Genomic DNA, 8,366 nt, shown 5'->3' on the forward strand with positions numbered 1-8,366 from the left:
AATTGTACCCTCTTAAGTCCGGGAAATTGAGTTCCCATGTTCCCTTCTCAACTTCAACTTGTCTAGGGAAATAACGTGGCCTCTTTCCCTTCCACAAAAATCTAAAAAAATACTTTCTAATTTCTGAACATCCGCATATCTGAGTAAAAGTGGGATGGTCTGTAAGGGATATAATATTCTGGATACCCCCATCATTTTTATTAAATGACACCGCCCCATCAGAGAAAGTGGGAGGTTCATCCATCTGTCCAGGTCTGTCAGTATTCTAGAGATCAGCGGTGGGAAATTTAATTGGTACAGTGAGTGAGGGTCTTTCCCCACCCTAATGCCCAAATAGGTAATGTGGGCCTTGGCTCTAGTAAGAGGTAAACTTGTCAACCCACGCTGGGATCCCCCACTATCAGAAGACAACGTTAGCAACTCGCATTTGGCCATATTAACACGGTAACCTGAGTAGGAGCCAATTGTCTCTTCTTATGATTAAAGGGTACCTGTCACCTGCAAAACACATATTAAACCGACCACAGTACCTTACAGTATCCCCCAGTGTGTTGCTAATCATATTTTTCTTTGCTCTTTGCGTTTCTTCATACTTGTTAAAAACGTTGTTTTAATGTCGGTTGGCGCTGTCTCCGAGTCAGGCTTGAAGTCAAGGGGGCAGCGGCCTCCTTGCTTCAAGTAAAGCTAAGCCCGCCCTTTACCCCTCCTCTACAATTAGATGGACATGCTGCCGGGATTGTGCTCTTCTAATGTCAGGAGATTGCAGCATTGTTTAATACTTTTCCATAAAAGTTGAACTTAATCATGAACTTAGGTAAATCGGCCTCATCTGACCGCAGTTCATTACTCATAGGGAACGTCAAGTATAATTTATCTAATGGAACTGGATGATCACCAGTATGTTTCCTATTTTATTTGCCAGCACCAAAAGCAGGTCAGTGTCAGTATTGACAGCAGTATTTTAAATTAATGTTCTATCAAATTCCTGGCACAAAGTTCATTTAACAAGGTAAATGCCTGCACGCACCCATTCTGTCCTGCAAAAACATACACGTATCAAATGGGGTGGACAAAATAAAAAAAATCTAAGTTCATAGTTATTCTTGTTTAGAACACAAACAACATCAGGCTGGTTATATACTGTACATTACATGAGCCAAAGATGAGCAATACATGACTAAATAACCAATGTGAATAAGGTCCACCACGTCAAAAAGGATCCAATGAAAAAGTTCAGTCTTTATTATCCAAAGTAAAAAATTCCAGCTTGAGTCACAATATAGTCTTAACAGTTTAGATGTTTTGTATTGAAATAATCCTTGATCGTAGCTATGGATTATTTTAATTTGAAACATGTAAACTATTAAGATTGTATCATGACTCAAGCTGGAGTTTTAAACTTTGGATAATAAAGAGTGAACTTTTTAATTGGATCCTTCTTGAAGTGCTGGACCTTATTCAAGCTGGATTCTGGCCAATTTTCTCCAGGCCTTTGTTGCACCCAGAAGATTCATTACCATGTGAAGGTGAGATGGAATCTGTTGTATTATTCAAACATCATAGCCACTAGGTTTTAGAGGATTACTACAGATATTCACATCCACCACAAAAATATTAGTGGAGTCAAGCATCGATTGTTAATCGATGAGGTCTAGCTCTCATTTTTAATACATCTTTGATGGGCTTTGGCTTGGTCAGTGACGTTCTTCTACAGAAGTAACCAATTTAGTTAGAAATCTAGCTTTGTATAATTAAAAAGCACAGAATGCTCTTGAATCTAATTTCATAGAATTAAGGCCAAACTATGACCAACAGCTCCAGAGGAATGTTCATTTTTTTTTATCAGATAGTTGGATAGGAAGCTCCTTCTGGCATACACCATGTCCAGATGTATATTTTAAACTGTTAGATGGTGAAACATGCTATAGTATTCCAGTGCCCGATGGTAACAAAGCAGCCACTGCTTGGCATTTTACATGGTGGTTGCCTTGTATGTCATGTAAGCCCAGTCAATGAAGACCTTGGCAAATGGTTCTTGAGTCGATGGTTATGGTTATGTGCATTCAGAGCAGAGAATTTTATGTGACATGCAGTGATATGCATAAAAACTAATCCTGTACGTTGCCCATGTTTCACTGTAGGCTTGGCTGCATTGTTTGGACATGACTGGTGGCACCCATAGTTCCTGTCAGTATCAATGGGCACTAACAAGTGGTTTCCCAGCTACAGGATGGGTCAATGCAGAGCCTGATGTTGTTCTGGCATGCATTGTAGCACTTGTTTGTAAGAAGGGGCAAGAGAGGCTATAAAAAGGAGAGTTTCAGAAGAAGAAGTGCAGTCATGACTGCAAGTAATGCATAAAAGATCTGCTGTTTGAGTGTGCAGGGCTGCAGGACCCATACAGCCACCATGAAACTGCCAGTGGGATGGAGAATGCTGGTTGGGTCTGTTGGTCAATATTTTTTTGTGATGGTTGCAAGGTCACTTGCAGTTTTTTTCCCCCATAGCAAGACACTTTAGTTGCAACACAATCACCATTTCTGTTGTTGTTAAAGGGAATCTGTCACCTGCTTTTAGCATTTTAAGCTGTCACCATTGCCATGTTCACTAAAGTACCTTATTTCCTGCAGTCTTCTTCTTACTTTATTTCGTTTTGTCATTTTGATTTAAAAAAGTCATTTTTCTGATATGATAATGAAGCTCCAAGGTGCCCAGAGGGGCGTTTTTTTCCTCTCTGGTGCCCAGTGACGCCCCCCAGCAGTGCCCAGCCCGCCTTAATTTGAATCCCAAGAACGCCTCCTGATCCTCAAATAACCTCCCACAGCCCCGGCAAACGGTTCTGCCCCCTCCCCGCGTCATCTTCTACCTTCTAGAAATGCCCCGTTCTTCTTCCTGTCGGCGGCGCCTGCGCGATCATCAAGCTCCTGAGGGCAACAGCCTCAAAAGTCCCACTGGGCATGCGCCGAGCCCAGAGATGTAATCTGAGCGCTGTTGCCACAGGAGCTTGATGATCGCGCTGGCCGCAGGCGGTACTGCGCCTGCGCGAGATTTCTGGCCTCTGACAGGAAGAAGAGCGGGGCACTTCTAGAAAGTAGAAGATGACGCGGGGAGGAAGCGGAACCGTTTGCTGGGGCTGTGGGAGGTTATTTGAGGATCCAGGAAATAAGGTACTTTAGTGGACATGGCAATGTTGACAGCTTAAAATGCTAAAAGCAGGTGACAGATTCCCTTTAAGTGGTCATACATATTAAATAAATGTCTGCCAAACCCACTAATTTCAGAAGTACTGGTCACTGGCCATCTGATGTGTACGAGGTCCCTAACTGTCTCTAAAAGGCAGGGGTGGCAGTGGGAAGGGGTGTGGGGCCCAGTGGGTCAGTATTCTAGAGTTTATATCACAGTCATCTTTTATCCCACATTTACCTTAAATACAGGCAGTACAAAACACCTCTGGCATTATTTAAAGGGAACCTGTCATGTTGAACACTATTTTTGAGCTGCAGGCAGGATATTATAGAGCAGGAGGAGCTGAGCAGAGCAATATATAGATTTTTGGTAAAAGATTTAGCAAAGCTTGTAATCTATACATTTAAATTCCTGTTCATTCTGGGCTTTGAAGTCAAGGAGGCGGTCCTATCAGTGATTGACAGCCCTCCCTCTATGACTGTGCATACAGAGGGAGCTTTCAATGACTGATAGGACCTCCTCCTGGACTTCAAAGCCCAGAATGAGCAGGAATTTAAATGTATAAATTATAGGTTTTACTTAGTCTGCTCGGCTCCACCTGCTCAATAACATGATGTCTGTAGCTTACCTTACATTTTCATGGTGACAAGTTCCCTTTAAACCTGGTATGCAAGTAAACTGCCCCTGATTAGCAATGGATCAGGCTACTCTACATATGTTTTGGCTTTAGTTTTTTTGTGCTTTTTTGTGCTTTTTTGTGCTTGATATTGTGCACATACAGTGTTATGGAGGCCATTAGTGTGTGTGTGTGTGTTGGGACATGCTGCCAAACTGACGATAGGTGAACATGAAAAGACAACAACTCTGAGATTACAGTATAAGACTAGAAAACTGAAGGCCCTATACTGACCTAGCATCTCCCCCTTATGTAGGAAATAGTGATGAGAGGCAGGTGCAATATTAGAATTCGCAATATTTTGCGGGTATTTGGGCGAATATTCGTCATAAATTCGCTAATTCGAGAATTTGCCATTATTTTCTTGATTGTGAAAATCGGCAATGTAATATGCGCATATTGCGGATGCAATACAGACGTGGGTCACCTTTGCTACATTTTTCAAGCTGCTAGAAGTGTAGTGTACGGGGACTGTAATACCCGTCACTACCAAAGTGTCACTTGGTGTGCTGTCGTCCCTCCTTAGTTATGGAGAAGTTGGTATATGTCAGTTTTATAAAATGTCATGTAATGCAATGCTATGTGTTTCCCTGTGGCTGTGACACTTGCATGTACAGGCCTGCTAGGGGTGTCATTCCAGCTTCTAGTCACTAGAGGGAGCTAGGGAGCCCTAGTCTATATAAGGCCCAGTCAGGGAAGGGAAAGGGAGACGGAGTCTAGTGTCTGTAATCTACAGTTGGAGATTAGACAATGTCTGAGACAAGTCCAGGCCTGAAGCCTGCTGTCCAGGAGAAGATTCCCTCCTGAATTCCCATATGCAGAAACAGGAATATCTTAGATAAAGAGCCTGAGGAAGCAGCTGAGAGAGACAGAGGCAAAACGCAGAGAAGCAAGAGGTACTCAAGATAACAGAGGAGGTACTTTCTAAAGCTATAGCCAAGGATATAAAGCCAGAACTAGGTTATTGGGCCTTGGTGAAGAATTGCTATATTCCAGGATCAGACAGAAATAGAGTGCAAGCTCCTGTACTGCAAGTCCTGTGTTCAACACTCTGTAATCACCTTGCTAAACCTGTATTGCCTGCATCAACCGTATTGCAAAATCGACTGTATGCCAAGGAACTGCGATTCCAATATTGTCTCTGCATGAAAACTACTAAAGTTGGAGTTCTGTTTTAATACCACGTGTTCCTCAATTTATTCCTGCTATCCGCAAACGGCGTGCCACCGTTTAATTGGCACTGGCGTCACGAACAATTTCTTACCATCACCTGCCTATGCAGAGAGTCAGCCGTCTCAGGTTAGTGTCATTGCACTACTACATCCAGAAACTCTATTACACACAACTTGAGTACGCTGCACCTCTCTTTTGGCGTCACGAACAGGATACGCACGCTTTCTAGTGCAAGAAGCGTGAACTTTGTGCCTTATACAGTTGCCCTGTGACCAAAGTGACAAATTTCCTGTTTATTGAAAGTGGACTTTGTGGACTGAAAAATATACCCAAAGTGTGCCTAAAACCTCCAAAAAGCGCTGTACAGTGTTGCGCTACCAAGAGGAAGAAAATCGCCACATTGGAGTGTGGTTTTGTGGACTTTTTACAATCCTGCTTGCTGTCAGTGAATAGACAGCGTTTATACCCAAAGATGGCTGCTGGGCTTGCTGAAATAACTGCTGCGTCATCTTCATCCTGAAAAGGCAGGAAAAATTGGCGCCTTTCTGAGAAAAGAGCGGGAAGGAGTTCAAGGTCAGGCGCCACTGCTTATCTGGACATTTGCATGTCTGCCAGCATGGACACCGCCTTCCATATACTGGAATACCTGGGGGGCGGCCTCCCAGTGCAGTGGGAGGAGCTGGCTGCTGTAATTGACGCGACCCTATCGCTCTCCTCAGAAGGATCGAGCATGTTGGAAAGTGAGCATCATTGTGCTGCAATGTCTACGCCAAAAATACCGCAAGTGCCTGATGTTGGTGTAGAGCCAGAGGAGGCTCCACCGGCCTACTCTCCGGGACCGGAGACACCCGCCTGCCGCCCAAGGGAGAAAGAACCAGAGCCCTACTATGGCTCGTGGAGAGACTTTTTTCAGCCCTCGTTCAAGTGGTCATCACTTATGGCGGAGATCCGGGAGGCCGCTATAAAGCGGAATACGAAGACCAAAATCGTTTATGAAGAATTGACTAAAACAATCCATGAAAAGCATGTTAACACCCAACCCCGCCTGGAAAGGAGAAAGGGAGTGGTGCTGTCATTCGACAAGACCCGTGGCTACGGGTTCATCCAGGACTATCTAACTGGCAGAGACCTCTATGTGAATCGAAGGTCTGTCAAAAGAGACTACCTCCCTTCTTATCAGCACAGCCTCCGTGAGGGAGAGGAAGTGGAGTACACCCCTGCCGAGAGCCTGCGAGGCCCTTATGCCACTGCCGTGACCCGTCCCAAACGAGCACCTGAGGACTGGGAGGCAGAAGAAGGAGAAGACTACTCTGGCTGCGAGCGGGAACCTGAACGCTCTCCAGAGCCGGCCCATCACGCCTTTCAGGAGCGGAGCTCCTTCATTGGGCCTAACGTCTTCTGGCAGCCAACCGTGTTGGAGAAATGGGTGAGCCCCTATCCTTCCCCCGAGCTGCCTCGTCGGGAGAAGACCATACAAGATATGGAAAACTTGAAAGGACTTCATGCTACCTTGGAGAACATCCGGAGGGGTCGGAGACCAGACGCATCGCCAGAACCTGCAGAGGCCGAGTCCGCGCCATCGGTGACTGTACCTGCGCCGGCGGCGCCAGCAGATGACAGCGACTCCGACACAGAGAGCATCAGTGAGCAGATTGTCCGGCTGGAGGAGAAGTTGCGGGAGCTGCGCAAGATCGCGACCGCCAGGATCCAGACGCCGCCAAAGAAGGACGAGGTAAGGGTGCCTGTCACCACCCGTAGACCACCTTCTGCTGCCACCGCTCCGTCAGTGCCCCAAAGGAGACCCCCGGTTGCTGTGAATAGCCGCGCCGAGCCCACCGGACCGCTTGAGGCGGCGGTAACCACGCCATTCCATCCCACAATCCTTATGCCGGGACCGGTACGGTCCACCCAAGGGTTTACCCCTAGGCCCATGGGGCCAATACCTATTAGGGGCCCCTTCACCCTACAGCTGCCCCCCAATACAGTTATGTGGGCCCATCCTCCTGTAGAGGACTACTACAGGCCGTACTTGCCAGCAGAGCCAAGTGGTTATGATATGCCACTGTGAATCAGCCTGCTAGGCCTTTGATTTATTTCACTGCAGAAGTTTGATGTTAACCCTTCCAGGACAGGAGTCCTATGTTTCTGGTCCTTTGTTGCGGCTGCCAGTTTGTCCACGGCTCAGTGGTAGGTGTTGACCACTGAAATCACAAAGTCAGCAAGGCCACGTTTGTTTCCAGGACCTCCTGCCTGCTTTTGCTACCCCACGCCAAGTTGTGCCTGTTCCTTTAGTTGCACCTTTTACCCTTCACCCCCTTTTCAGGTTGATCAGGGGTCTTACAGCACTTGTCTTTGCTGTCCTTTTATTGTGCAACTTCATACTAAGGAACCGTGCCCGGAGACAGACTCAAAAGAACCTGAGCCTCTGAGATTTTTGCTCTTTTAAAGGAAATGTGCCCAGAGATGGACTCCACCGCATGAGAGCCTCTGTGATTTAATAGAAAAATAACCTGGGTACGGACTCATGTTTGTTCTTTGAGCCTCCAAGAACTTTTATACTGTTTTATCTATTTTGCTGTTCTATCATGGACTTATTCATTGTCATGGACTATCCTGGTTATAATGTTACGCTGTGCCAGGTCAGCGCCCCCGTTCCATTCATTATCCTGAGAGAAGAGAACGACGCCCCTTGTCACCACCCTTCATCTTTGCCAATTGGACCTGATGTAAATGTAAATGCAGATGAATTACATGTATGTATGCCTGCATGTCTCTATTTTCTATTTCAGGTAGAGATTCCAGTTGGGCGACCCATGATGGAGTACGAGGTCGTACTCAGCTTAAAGCAGTGAGGTATGTAGTGTACGGGGACTGTAATACCCGTCACTACCAAAGTGTCACTTGGTGTGCTGTCGTCCCTCCTTAGTTATGGAGATGTTGGTATATGTCAGTTTTATAAAATGTCATGTAATGCAATGCTATGTGTTTCCCTGTGGCTGTGACACTTGCATGTACAGGCCTGCTAGGGGTGTCATTCCAGCTTCTAGTCACTAGAGGGAGCTAGGGAGCCCTAGTCTATATAAGGCCCAGTCAGGGAAGGGAAAGGGAGACGGAGTCTAGTGTCTGTAATCTACAGTTGGAGATTAGACAATGTCTGAGACAAGTCCAGGCCTGAAGCCTGCTGTCCAGGAGAAGATTCCCTCCTGAATTCCCATATGCAGAAACAGGAATATCTTAGATAAAGAGCCTGAGGAAGCAGCTGAGAGAGACAGAGGCAAAACGCAGAGAAGCAAGAGGTACTCAAGATAACAGAGGAGGTACTTTCTAAAGC

The sequence above is a fragment of the Bufo bufo genome, chromosome 9 (assembly GCF_905171765.1).
Source record: "Bufo bufo chromosome 9, aBufBuf1.1, whole genome shotgun sequence".
Classification (NCBI taxonomy): Eukaryota; Metazoa; Chordata; class Amphibia; order Anura; family Bufonidae; genus Bufo; species Bufo bufo.